Genomic DNA, 13,679 nt, shown 5'->3' with positions numbered 1-13,679 from the left:
CACAAGGTCAGCCGTGAAGAGAGTTCTCTTGTGCGACACTCGGGACGGTTTTCTCGATCCTGGTGTGCGGCATGGTACAGGGAGCATTCAGGAGCTACACCGTTAGGACACTGATTTCACACGAGTTTAGTATTTCATGCTAATTGTTTGGACATTTCCAGACATGGGCTGATATTGGTCCCCATTCTAGAACAGCCTGTTTTCCTCTCCTCCACATGAAAGGCAAAGCTGCTGAGTGTTCCTGCCCCATTGGGTCTGGATTTTTACCAGGTGTTTGTTTTAAGTAAAGTATGATTCCTAGGTGTGGAGAACTACAATTTTTCTTTCTAGATGTTCCTTTTTTGAGACTGGGCCTGGGACTTAGGAGTTTGAGGGGGACAAGATATATCATGAAAAGAGGAGGTATGTGAAGACGCAGAGTCAGGAAATGGATTAGATTTATAAAGGTAGGATTTGAGGTTTTCTTCTCTACCGGTGCATGAAATGACACCTATAACTTGGGTTTTCCTACTCACGATTTGAATTATTTCTAAATCACGGACTTCATTTAGAACAATGATTTACATTATACATCAAACTCTGTCAACAGCTCTAAAAATGGGATCCCACCATGATTTTTTCTAAAGGCCCACTTTTCCTGAGAAGGGTATTCGTTTATAGCTATTTGGCTATGATACTGATCACTTTGGAAAGATTGCAAAAGCATAAAAGTTGTCATAAGATAAACTTACTCTGAATTATCAGTAATTCTTAGGGAAATCCTGTGCTTCGCTTCAAGAGATTTTTGTATTTGATGCGATTCGACACCTTTCCAGGTGAGAAATATTGGCCAACGTGGGATAGAAAAACCCTCCTCTTTTTTTAATTCTACCTAAAGGGTTATCTCCCCTAAAACTACAACAAACACTGTGCTTCCTGGTGGAACATAAAGCAGACCCCTAAATGCAGACACAAGACAGTGATGCTGGTGGGTCTCATGGTGGGGAAGGCCGTGGCCACTGCAGTAAGGAAAAAAAAAGTATAAAGATTGGAAACAAAGAGAGCACTGTCTATGTAGAAAATCCAAGAAGCTCAAGTGAAATAACCATTAGAACTAACAAAATAGTCCGGCAAGGTAGTCAGTTATGAGAGATCTGGTGAATAGTGATGCTCGATTAGAACATTTAAAGGGAAGAAAGACCCTATTCATAAAAGCAACAAAAACTGTCAAGTACGTAGGACCAAACCTAGCAATAAATGGGTAAGACCTACATGAAGAAAAGGAGGACATTTTACTAAAGGCCGTGCTAGAAACCCCGAATAAACTGAGAGCCCCGTGTTCTTCAATATTGAGAAGATGCCGATTGTCCCCAAATTAACCTGTTGATTCAGTGGAATTCTAGTCAAAACAAGGAGCAGTTCTGGCTTTCCCTGGCAGAGGGAAAAAGCTTTGGGCTTATAAAAGCAGCACATGAGCCCCCAAAGCTTCTGGGGGTAAGGGCAGAGGTGCCCCATGAAAGGAGCTCACTCCAGCTCTGGTTGTACTAAAAGCGACAATCCGCAGCCTCGGCACTCGGTACTCCCGCAGCAAACCCCACCGGTGGCCAGTGAGGCCAGGAGGCCGTACGTAGGATGCCTTCAGCAGGGCCAGAGCCCAAAATCTCCTCTACTGATTCAGCCAAATTTTACTGGAGCACTTAGGATCAGAACTGGCCCGCAGATCTTGCATTTCTTACAAGAAGGGAAAGGATCTCAGGGAGGAAAAAAAAAAAAGTTGCTCTCTAAATGGGAAGATAGGACATTTGATTTGAAAAAATTATAAAAGAATGACTTTGTTTCCCAGGCTGATAAAGTGGGCAAAATAAATTCTGTAATTATAAACATAAGGATAATTAATTAATGTACTAACTTTCTTTTTTCCTTCAGACATTATCTTCTATGTTCAGAACAATATATAGATCTGTACCTGTTCCTTGTCCTTAATGAGATCATGAGATCCTGGAGAGCATACACTAGGTGTCCTTGTTCTGGAAATGTTGATAGATGCGAAATGAGTTTTATTTATTTCATTTTTTAAAGATTTATTTATTTATTTGAGAGAGAGAGAGAGCATGGGGGAGGGCGAGGGGCAGAGGGAGAGGGAGAGAGAGAATCCTAAGCAAGTTCCATGCCCAGCATGGAGCCCGATGTGGGGCTCTATCTCACGACCCAGAGATCATGACCTGAGCCGGAATCAAGAGCCCACGCTTAACTGGCTGAGCCACCCAGGAGCCCCAATGCTAAGGAATTTTAAAATTTAAAGTGTCTGAGACAGGAAGTCCAAAGGATGGTCCAAAGGTATGATGGAGTGAGTTATTATATTTATTCATCCACTTATAATTGTTTTTGAACAGTCCAGGAGAACAGAGTAGATGCCAGGAAATTAGAAAAATGCAGTTAATGGTGCAAATCTTCAAAAGTCTTAAGCTGAGCAGTCCTTTCAAATGCCTCTCCCTCACTGTCAGTTTGGAAGATTTGGGAATAATTGTATAAAGCTGAAATATAAAAAGAGAGAGAGACACACAAAAAGTTTAACAAAGCAATTTGAACTTGAATATGGGCCTATAATAAAGGGGTAAGGAGACTGGTCCACAGATGGTCACTGTACTTGGCTCCAGCATGCTGCCTGCCAGGACCCCACACAACTTCATTTATCAAATTCCTTAAGCTTAAAAGAGCAGTTGTGATGACTTCACTTTACCCCAGCGCTGAACACAGCGCAAAACATCAAGGGGGAAACGCTGGGCTCCATCTATCCAGAAGCAGCGAGGCCAGACAGTTTGGTGAGGTTTGATATCATTTTGAGCGATAAGGCAAGAGAAAGGCCAGAAGAGTCAGCAGTCTAGAAAAAGCTCCCGTACATTTGGGAGTTTGGGAGACACCAAAAACATGGGCGAAGATCTAAGAAGTGATGCCGACAGGAAGGAAGAAAATCAAACCGGTGCCAAGGAAAAATTCAAACAGGCTCATCAGGGAAAATACATTCGTGTGTTCAGAGTCGAGAGTAATCCGGAAAACCACAGTGACATATGTGATGTCATGAGGACAGTGACAGCCAATTAGATATGTAATCAGTGTGTCTCTTCCTCGAGCCGCCTCGTGTACGCCTTGAAGTTCCAGCAGCCAGAGGGCAATCTGGGGTCATGTTATTTCAGGGTCAGTGTATGAGGACACAGATGTGTGACTTGTCCCTTTCACTCTCCCTCCATTCTTCCACTCTTTTCTGGCAACCAGATCCAGACTCTTGGGTTCATTTTGGTCCAGCCTGCAGCACCCCCCTCCTCTCGAGAAATCTTTGAAGATAGGGCGCCCCCTCGTCCCGCTGTTAGGGCACAGTGGTTTCTGGAATGCGATGGGGATGTCTGCAAATGTCCAGGAGCTTTTCTCCCCACTGCCCCTCTCCCGACCACCAGAGGAGAAATTGGAAAAAAAAGCAGAACCACCCTTTCAATAATCTCCTTTCAGAAATCACATTCACGGCTGGGTTTGCCATTCATGTGTGTACCAAGAACTTCACGAAGTGGAAATGGCTGAACTCATCTGGCAGGGCTGTCGTTTTGAGAACGGCCGGCTCCCAAATCCCAGAGGTGTGAGGGCTGGGTTCTCCCCGGCACATTCTTTTCAATAAACATTCCCACACTTGGCCTTTTACTCCAGCCCGCCCTGTCCCTGCGCTCCCAGCGCCTGGAGCTTTCCACCTTGGCTCAGGCTCCTCCGAGCCTGGGCTCAGCCTTCCAGTTCCAGGTTGACCTTGGCTGAGTGCCCCACACGGTCATTCTTCTCGTAAATGTAGAAAATCGCCGGCCCGGCTTTCTGCACTTGGCCTCTCTGCAGGACTCTTCAGTACTTGAGGCATCAGCAACCTCCGGCTGACACGGAGCAAACGTGAGAGCACTTGCTCACCAGAAGTCTGTGTTTACTGAATTGGATTTGGCCTTTGTTGAACCCGCTGCTGGGTCCACGGTGAGAAAAGCTCGGAGCTGGGCCAGGTCTCAGGTCTATGCTGGGCTTTGTTAGCACCTGTGGGCATGTAGGGCTCTCGCTCTCTGACATGCTCAGTACACACCTCACTCCCTGCCCTGAAGGACAAAACCCTTACAGGATGTTCCTTCCCATCACTGCACCCCTAGGCATTTGACAAAAGACTGTTGTAAGCTGCATTTTCCTCATCTGCAAAATGGACCAAATGAGAGCACCTACCACCTAGGAAGGTTTTAAAGGTTCAGGGAGTTAACTATTTAGCTCAGTGTTTGGCCATTTGAAAATTACTGATTATTTGTTGATCCAGCCAAATCAGATAACCCTGATAAGGTAAGGAACACAGCGTGAGAGCAAATTCAGGAAATAGTTAAGTTGGGAATCTTTGGATCTCTGGTTTCTTCCTTGGGTTTTAACCTTATGGCAAAATCCTCCCATGATCCATGGGGTAGCAGGTTTCGGCTCACTGTCAGAGGGTAGTGGGCTGGGGGCTTCCATACACCTCCAATCCTTAGCATCTGACAAACCTGGGATTGGAGAGAGCTCTGATTTCTAACTGTGGGACCCTAAAATCTTTGAGCTTTAGTTTCCTCGTTGGTAAAATAGGGACCATATAAGGGAGTTGCCATGATTAAATGCTTCCAAAGCTTCGTAAGTGCTCAACAAGCCTTGTTTTGACTCCTGGTACCAGCATTCTCCTTGGTGCTGACCAAGATGCCCCCCTGGACCCTGGTCTTTAACAGCTTCCCAACAAATGGAGTGAATTATGTGATCTCCACTTTCTATCTCCAGGCCCACCTACTTGGCTCCCCAGCTTTTCTTCCTTATCCAATCAATTCTCTACTTCCGGCTGTCCCTGTTTGGGTATGACATGTCATATATTTGCAAGTTAAAGGCTCTAGGCCAATTTCACTGAGATTCTTCCTTGAAATTTTTCTTGAACAAATTCTTTGATTCCTTGACCACACTCATCACTCATGTCAGAGATGACACGTGTGTATGGCACATGCTGTCTCTACATCCTCCTGAGTCCATGGCAGACATCACTAATGGATCCCGCCATGTTTTCCCAGGAGCTGGGCCAGAGTCTCCGTCGCTTTGCGGACAACATGCCATCCCTCTCCCTTTTATGTGTTCCATCTCTTGGACTCAGGAGCGTGTTGGTATGATCCTTGCTTGTAGTCCTCTGTGCTTCTCCTGTCTACTCCATTAGACTGAACATACACATGTCATTTTCAAGGGCTCTCCTCCTGACCATTAGTCTAACTCTGTCCGAAAGGATCATGGCCAATAGCCCTTGCCCTTTAGTTATAACTAGGGTCTGTCATTGTAGGTTATGTAATAAAGAAAACTATGTTTTATTATGCTTTTCCTTTTCTAGTTCATCATAATCATTTCCCGCGACATTTAATAAGTAATCTTTAAAAACATGATATTTACTGACTGTGCATATAGTCTATCAGATTGATATTCTTCTGTTTATTTAACAAATTCCCTGGTGTTGGACCTGATGTTCAGCAGCTACTGGTATCTGGCTATGATAAATCACACCGCGATGCATTTCTTTGTACCTACTTGTATGCCTACATCTCCAATTATTTTCCTAGGTGGGATTCTAGAAATTGGAATCATCGTGTCAAATGGAAGAACAACTTTAAAGTTCTTGATAGTACTGCCATGTCGTTTTCTGGAAATTATTTTTTATTTACATCCCCCTCAGTAGTGTAAAATAATAATATTAATCGTCACTAATCCTTGTGGAGTTCGTTTTTGTGCCAGGCACGGTTCTAAGAACTTTACATACATTAACTCGTTTCATCTTCCCCAGACCCTTATTTTATTGCTGAGGAGACCAAAGCACAGAGTGGGTAACTGAACTGCCCAAGGCCACACAGCTGGTTCTAGGTGAAGCCTGGACCTGAACCCATTCACCTACGCTACTGCCCTAAAAAAACTTTACTGTGGCCTCAGTAACCTGGAGTACAATTGGATTTTTCGATTTAAGCAAGGTTTAAAGAAAAGCTACTTCTGCTGGCGTGACTTCAACGCAGTCTTACCCAGAAGCAGGAGGCCCAGGTGATGTTGTTCAGTCCCTTTAACAAAACAAAGTCTTACCAAAAACTCCGAGTTTTTGGTGCCAAGTAACTGAAATATTTCTTATAACTTAAATATGTGAGGGGATAAAGTGTCATTATTAAAATCAACAAAAGTATTTCTTCAAAACAAGTTTATCTGTTTTCCAAGAGAACCCATCAGTGGACAGAGGCAGCTATTGTTGGTCTGAGGCAGAAGACATACGCCCAGTAATTAGAGCTCCAGAGCACAGGTGAGCAAAAATTGGTGTTTTCTTTTCTTTTTTAAGATTTATTTATTTGAGAGACAGAGAGCAGGGGGTGGGGGGTTGGGGGGGACAGAAAGAGAGAGCAAGGGAGAGAGATACAGAGAAGCAGACTCCCTGCTGAGCACTGAGCCGGAGGTGGGGCCTGATCCCAGGATCCCCGGTTCATGACCTGAGCTGAAACCAAGAAGTGGAAGCTTAACCGACTGAGCCCCAGGAGTTGGCGTTTTCTAAACTCTAAACTGAGAAGCAGCCCTAAGGACTTCTGCTCCAAAAAAAAGAAGAATTAATTCAAAGCAGCCCAAAATGTGTCAGCTGAACTACAACATCACTTTAAGGTTATTGCATACAATGATTCTAGATCTTTTTCCTTAAATTAAAAATAATATTAATGCTAATTTCAACATGATCAGGAAGGGTCCTTACTAGAACTTACTTCTCCCTCTTCCTGAAATCAAAAGTTTAAAATCCCAAGTCATAGGGGTTCCTGACCAGTAAAGGGATATTTTTTCTTCTCCTTTTGTGTCTCAGGCAAATGGTTGGCTTCCTTAAATCTTCTATTCCTGTGACTTCTCAAAATAGGTATGACCTCGGGGGTAAGTTTTCCAGATGTAGCAAATAAAAATACACGATACCCAGTTAAACTTAAATTTCACATGAACAATGAATAATTTCTTAGTGTAAGTATGTCCCATGCAGTATTTGGGGTATGCTAATATGAAAAATTACTCCTTGTTTATTTGAAACTCACACACATTTAACCAGGGTTCTATACTTTACTAGCATTACACTGGGGGAGGTGGGGAAGGAAGGCTAAGCAAGTCCAGGGCAGAGAGAGGAGGAATGGGATTTAAACAAAATTTTCTTCTTTTGTTCCTCTTAGGTTGAAAAAAGAAACATGAATGGTGTCTCCTATTGCTCTTCATGGCTGTGATCCCTCAGGGTTCTGGAATTGTTTGCTTCCTGGAGAGCATGCTGCTTTCTGACTCAGGCTGTCCTGATGCTCGAGGGGAGTGTGGTGGGGGCGTGGGGAAGGAAGGAAGGTCAGGGTGGGAGAAGGGATTATTAGAGGTCATCTGAAAATGGCCACAACCTTGTAAGCCCCATTCCCTCCGCTCCCCTGCCCCACCCCTGCCTGTCTCCATCTTCACCTGCCCTCTGTGGAGATGGATCCTTTCGGAGAGTTTCTGAGCCTCACAAAGGTGAAATCTGGACACTGGACCTTTACAGATAAAAGTTTGAGCAACTCAAGAGACCCCGTGTAGACATTTCCTGGGACCTCTCCACTGCTCCGATGTTGAGGGTCTTCTTTTCTTCCATTTTCTCTGGGGCAATGCACAGAGGACAGATATGCCACGTTGATCAGCACAGTGGCTCGCACTGGGGTTTTCCATCAAGGAATTGATGGGATGAAGGAGGTTTAGAAATGACCTGGTGCTAACCTTCCCTCCGTGGAGAAAATCTTGGGTTTTTCTCGTGGCAGCAGAATTCAAACACAGATCTTAAAAATAATTAAGATACAAAAAAGTCCCATTCAGACAATGCTGTTTATTTTTATAGAGGGGGGTTAAATGATTTGCCCCTATTTTGGGGGCAGGTTAGTGGTTGAGGGAAGAAAGCAATCAAGCCCTGTTTGGTCATCAATGAGGGGATTTTTCTTTCTCTTTTTAAAAATCGTTATTTTCAACTTAGTTATTTAATTAAAAATTAAAATGCATTCATAATTGGAAAAAATAAATGTGCCAATCACAGGAAACATTTAAAATGCAAAAGAATTAGAAAGGTGAAAAAGAATTAATACAACTCCATGCCCTAGAGATAATCACTGTTAACATTTTTTCTCTTTCCAATCTTTTCTTTCTTTGTATATATTTACACGATTGGGATCATACTAATTATATAGCTTTGTATACTTTATCGACACCTTCTGGGCATTTCTCCATGCTAACAAACGTTTTTCTACAGGACTGACCCAACAGTACCTTGCTGTTTGGATATTTCGAGACTGACTTGATCATGCCCCCGTTGATAAACTTTTAGGTTGCTTCCAGGTTTCCTCTCTTACAAATAATGCTTGCTCTCTTGATCTTCTATTATATCTGCCTTTGTGCATTTCTGATAATTACTTTGGACACATCCCTAGACATTAATGATTGCAGCCATGCCACGTTCTGTTATAAACAGTATTCCTCCCTCCAATCTTTGTTTTCCCAAAATTCTGTGGATTGGTCCTCTTCTCCATGTCATTAGTAGAACAGAAAACATGACAGCTCGTGGATTTCTGGGTTTTCTTTATTTTCCAGAGTACATGCTGTTTCAGTCATGCTTGGGTTTCCAGAATCTTGGGATCCCAGTAGTGGATCCCAGTTACCATGACTCCCAATATCTCCCTGGCAAATACGTTCTTGAGTTTAACCCAGGCAACAGGAACACATTATTTACCCCCATGGCCTCCCAACCTTGACCCAGTCAGTGAGATGGACCGGTCTCCTCCCTCCCCGCTCATGATGCATCTAACTGGATAGTGAGAATGGGGACTCTGTTAGCTCAGAAGCCGTGAGTGGTAAATCTCAGCACTTCTGGTGGGAACTCCAATGGCAGCCAAGACAGCGGCTAGTGAGGAGGGATGAGGAGAATTCTGTGGAAGCGAATGCCCTGCTCAGCCCCTGTCTTCTGCTCTCCTTTCTCCTCTGGGTCACAAGCAACGAACCGCCTGCTCCTCCTTGCACTGCCCCTACCTGTTGCCTCAGACAAGTATCCTTGACATTGCCTCACCCCAGTCTGATGAGGAGAAATGGAAGCCAGCCTCGCACTTTATTCTCTCCTCCCTGGGGAGATGGACTGTACTGGTTTTGTAAGGGTTTGTACCTCTACCAAAGACATGAAACAGACAAGCCATAAGAAGCCTTCCTCCTCAACCCCACTGACTTCTCTTTTCTGCTTAGACCTCCTAAGGAAGGAGAAAAGCTCCCTGAGGAATCATAGTGAGGTTCTGAAGACATGAAGGCCTGGGGCTGCATCCGGTGCTGCTTAGGGGAACTTTCCTCACAAAAGCAGCAAACCCAGACTTGATCGTTTTCTGGGCCTTTCCTCACAGGAGTGGATGGGTGTGTGGGAGTGAAGGGGTGAGGGGAGAAGCTGAGGTGAGGGATGTTACGGGCTGGTGTTAGGGATTACCCTTTCTAGCACTTTCCCCCTCTTCCCTTCCCCTTCACTGCTGGTCCTGCCCCCTCGTGGGTGCAGGCCAAAAGGGCAGGGCTCCCAGGCAGGGCCCACTGTGCGGCAGAGAGAAGGCAACACAAGGGCAGGAGAAGGGATGGAAATTTCAGACACTCACAATCTGAGAGGAGAGGAAGTTCCTTCTAGAACACAGCAGGGGAGAGAGAGGGTACTTGATGCTTACTGCAGTTATTACCTAAAGGATAGACGGAAGACACTGCCTGGCTGCTTTGGGGAATGGAAATACCCGGCGCTGCCTGGAAATGCCAGACTTGAGTGAGAACTGGAAGAGGATGACCATGAGGAAAATGAAGACGATGGTGGCCACCTTCCGTTGAGTTTTCTGAGTGCCAGGCCGATAGATGAGAGGCTTGACCTGCCATCCTCATCACCGCTCTGGGCAGTGGACGTTGTTGTTTGGGGATAAGACCGCTGAGGCTCAGAGATCCAAACAAGCTTGCCTAAGGCTAGGGGCTCGTCAGTACAAGGATGGGCCGCACCTTACCTGAACTCTCTCTCAGACCCACGCCCAGTGTCCTATTGCATCCAATCCAACAGCCCCGCACAGGGCACCAACTGCAAGCCAGGCCCAGCAGGGGCGCACAAAAAGGAGAATGACACCACCCCGAATTCTCCCAAGCTTCTAGTCCAGTGATGTTTCCAGAAGTCCTCATTCCTCTTTCTTCGGTGCATTGAGTCCATCCCATCTGACGCCAAAGCTCCTTCTGGGGACTTGCGAGCCTCGTTTTCTTGTTCTTTTTTCTCAGCTAAATCACTGTCTTCTCCAAGGAGGCTCTGGGTCCTGTATCACCGGGTCGGCCAGTGGCCTTCTTGCCTTTCCTGAAGGCGGGGTGAAGACGAAGGCAAGGACCCAGGGCACTGCCATGTGCCTTTCAGGTGCAAGTCTTTTTTTTTTTTTTTTTAAAGATTTTATTTATTTATTTGAGAGAGAGAATGAGATAGAGCATGAGAGGGGGGAGGGTCAGAGAGAGAGGCAGACTCCCTGCTGAGCAGGGAGCCCAACGTGGGACTCGATCCCGGGACTCCAGGATCATGACCTGAGCCGAAGGCAGTCGCTTAACCAACTGAGCCACCCAGGCGCCCTCAGGTGCAAGTCTTGCTCTGGTTTTCCATGAATGTAGAGCTTTGAATTCAATCTGTGGATGTCTAGGCTTGCGTAGGAGGGTGGGGTCCCTCTGGGCACCTCCTCAGATTTTGCCCTCCTGCTTCCCCGGTAGCACCAAGGGCAGGACTGACAGCTCGCTTGGCCTACGATTTTCATTCTTTGAATATCAACCCAAAGAATTTCACAGCCCCATTTCACTGCCTAAGGGTCCCTGACACAGTGCATCTTTCTGCTGCGCAGCGGTGCCCCTCCACCCGTCCCCCCTTCCCCAGCTTCAGCATCTGGACCGTTTTGCAGAGGGAGGGAGGTCCACGCGGTTGACCGTTTCTCTGTCCCAACTGTTAACGCCGGTCCCCTCGAGCAGCCCCCGCGAGGGGAGGGGAGGATCACGGCTGTCTCGCTTGCTTTCCGCGGCATTTCCCAGTGCCTTTGAGGCTTTATCCCTTACATGTTTGAACTGCACTGTCGTTTTGTTGTCTGGTTCCTGATGCGGTCACCTGTGTTCTGATTTCATCTCACTCCAGGACCAGGATGTTTAAGGCTTAATTTTTTTTTTTTTTTCTATTTTGGCTTGAGCCAGCTTTTTGTTTATCGTTCACGTCAGTGGGTATCTGGAATGCTGTGGCGCTCACTTTCAAACATGGTTAAATGGCGCCAGGGTCCGTTTACAGTGGGTCTCCTAGGCCACTTGGGGGGGGGGGGGGGGGGGCTCTGGAAGAAGAGCCACAGGGCAGAGAGGACCACGGTGTCATTGGTTATGAATGAGTTCAAGTCTCGGCTTCAGGGCGGGGGAAGGCAGGTTTGAGAAGACTTGAGAGGAAGGGAGATTCCTCCCCGCAGGGTGGATTCTACCCCAGACACAAGGGGAAAGTCTCTGGGAATTGCCTGGGATGGGGCCTCCGCCTGAGAGGTTCCAAGAGACATTATCCCAGGACATTCCACTGTACTAAAGAACACTGAAGAAGACAGCATCCGCGCAGCATGTGCCGCCCACAGAACTGGCGCAGGTAAAAGGAATTCTTTCTGCCTGTGATAAATCCACACTTGGCCGACAGGGATTTGTTGCCACTGAATCTTCCCTGCTCGTGGTAAGAGGCTCAGGTGCAGTGGTGGGGATCCCACCTCCGTGCTGGGTCACAGGAGCAGGCCCGTTCCACAGAGGACTTCTCCACGCTCTGGTCGGCCACCGCGTGCGATGGCGCCGGGAGCGTCCCCTGTGGCGGCCCGAGAACGAACTTCCTCCCGGCACTGGAGATGGTGTTGCGGCGTCAGCGATCCCCAGGCTTCTCGTTGTACTACTCTGAGTTCTTGCCACTTGAGGACGTGCTTACCTTCGAAGATCTCCTTAGAACTTTGGAACAGCCTTTAACCCCTCAGAACAAGAACCTGATCCCTAACCCTGCTACCTATCTGCTTTTCTATTTGGACGAGGTATATTATTACTCCTCTCCTCCTGCCAAGCTCCTTACCGGAAGAAAGGTGATAACCATCTTCTCTCTTTGATGAAGCACATCACCTCTTACCCTAGCTGCGGAGAAAATCCGTTTCTTACTGGGGAAAAAATGCTTCCTGGTTTGAAAGGTCAGAGATGCAAATTTTTGTCTTTTTCTTCATTTTTTAAATCAAGAAGGTGTCTATCCTGGCTAAGTCTCTAACTTCATCTGAGTTTTTTTTTTTTTTTTTTTCCTCATTACAAGTAAGTGGTTGGACCCAGTGATTCCTTTACAAGATCTTTTTTCCATTCTAAATGCCAAAGCTGCTTCTCTGAATAGGATCTGCAAAGGTAATAATACCTGGCTTACTTAGACTTCCTTTCCCCTTGGAGACACAGAATAGGCTTCCAACAGTGGTACGACTTTAGTGAATGCATTGTTCCTTTATGATGCTTCATCCAGCTGACAACTAGCTAATATCAGACAGTTGAACTTCTTAAATCATGCGATCTATGTCTAGGCTTTTGTTTTTTAAATGAACTCCAATATCATAATAACTAACTGTATTGAGCATGTACTTTATACCAGGTATTCTTCTAAGCCTTTAGATGTAAAAGCACTTTTGATTTAATCCTCACAAATAGCCTAGGAGGTACATTCTATTACTTATCCCCATTTTACAGATAAGCCAACCAAGACATAAAGCTGATTAAATAGCTTGCCAGAGGTCACATACCAACATGGTAGAACCGGGATGCCCGTGTATGCGGGCTAACCCCGGAGTCTGTGCTCTTGCCCGCCAGGCTAAATCTGCATCCATGCAAATGGTGGTGTGTTTTGTTTTGTTTTGTTTTCCTCACAGTCTCAATTATTTTAGGATGTTTTCTTTTCTTTTTTTAAAGATTTTATTTATTTATTTGACAGAGAGAGAAAGACCACAAGCTGGGGGAGCAGCAGAGGGAGAAGCAGGCTCCCCACTGAGCAGGGAGCCCAATGTGGGGCTCCATCCCAGGACGCTGGGATCATGACCTGAGCCGAAGGCAGATGCCTAACCGACTGAGCCACCCAGGCGCCCCCTAGGATCTGTTTTCAAGCACAGTATATTTTGCAAATGTTGGAGGCTAGAGCTTACATATATGTCTTCATGATATGATTTGACTCTAGCGATACGCAAATCTATGTAACACCACACTATATACCAGAGCCTAGAATGAACAAGCTGGACATTTGAGATTTCTGGAGAGAACCATAGAAAGAGATTATCACCACTATGGTGGATATGGATTTGGAAAGTTGACTCAGGTTATAAGAAGATGCTGGTCGTTTCCCTGAGCCCCTGCCCATAACCTTCTGCTTCAGGCCTTTAAAAGACACTGAGCATCACTTGTCTTCATGATTGAGAAATATTGCCTGGTTACTCTGAGGGAGACCAACTGGTGGACGTCCTGTGGCAATGACAGGATACGGCTCCAGCTGGAGTCTCTCTTCCCACTGCTGTACTCAGCTCATCCTGGTTTCACCAAAGACAAAAACCACCATCTCAAAGTGTTTGCCTCAAGCTCAGAAG

The 13,679-nt window shown here is 45.9% G+C and overlaps 1 long non-coding RNA gene across 1 annotated transcript; it reads left to right on the top strand.

Annotated features, from left to right (window-relative positions):
• The first annotated feature begins 5,284 nt into the window (after positions 1–5,284).
• LOC118008612 lies at positions 5,285–7,828 on the top strand. The gene is made up of 3 exons (XR_004678726.1): positions 5,285–6,322; positions 6,866–6,916; positions 7,218–7,828. It is a non-coding gene; the product is annotated as an uncharacterized LOC118008612 (long non-coding RNA).
• Positions 7,829–13,679: the final 5,851 nt, after the last annotated feature.

The sequence above is a fragment of the Mirounga leonina genome, unplaced genomic scaffold, assembly GCF_011800145.1.
Source record: "Mirounga leonina isolate KUSES-001 unplaced genomic scaffold, KU_Mleo_1.0 Mir_126, whole genome shotgun sequence".
Taxonomy (NCBI): Eukaryota; Metazoa; Chordata; class Mammalia; order Carnivora; family Phocidae; genus Mirounga; species Mirounga leonina.
This window is presented reverse-complemented; position numbering and strand designations above follow the sequence as displayed.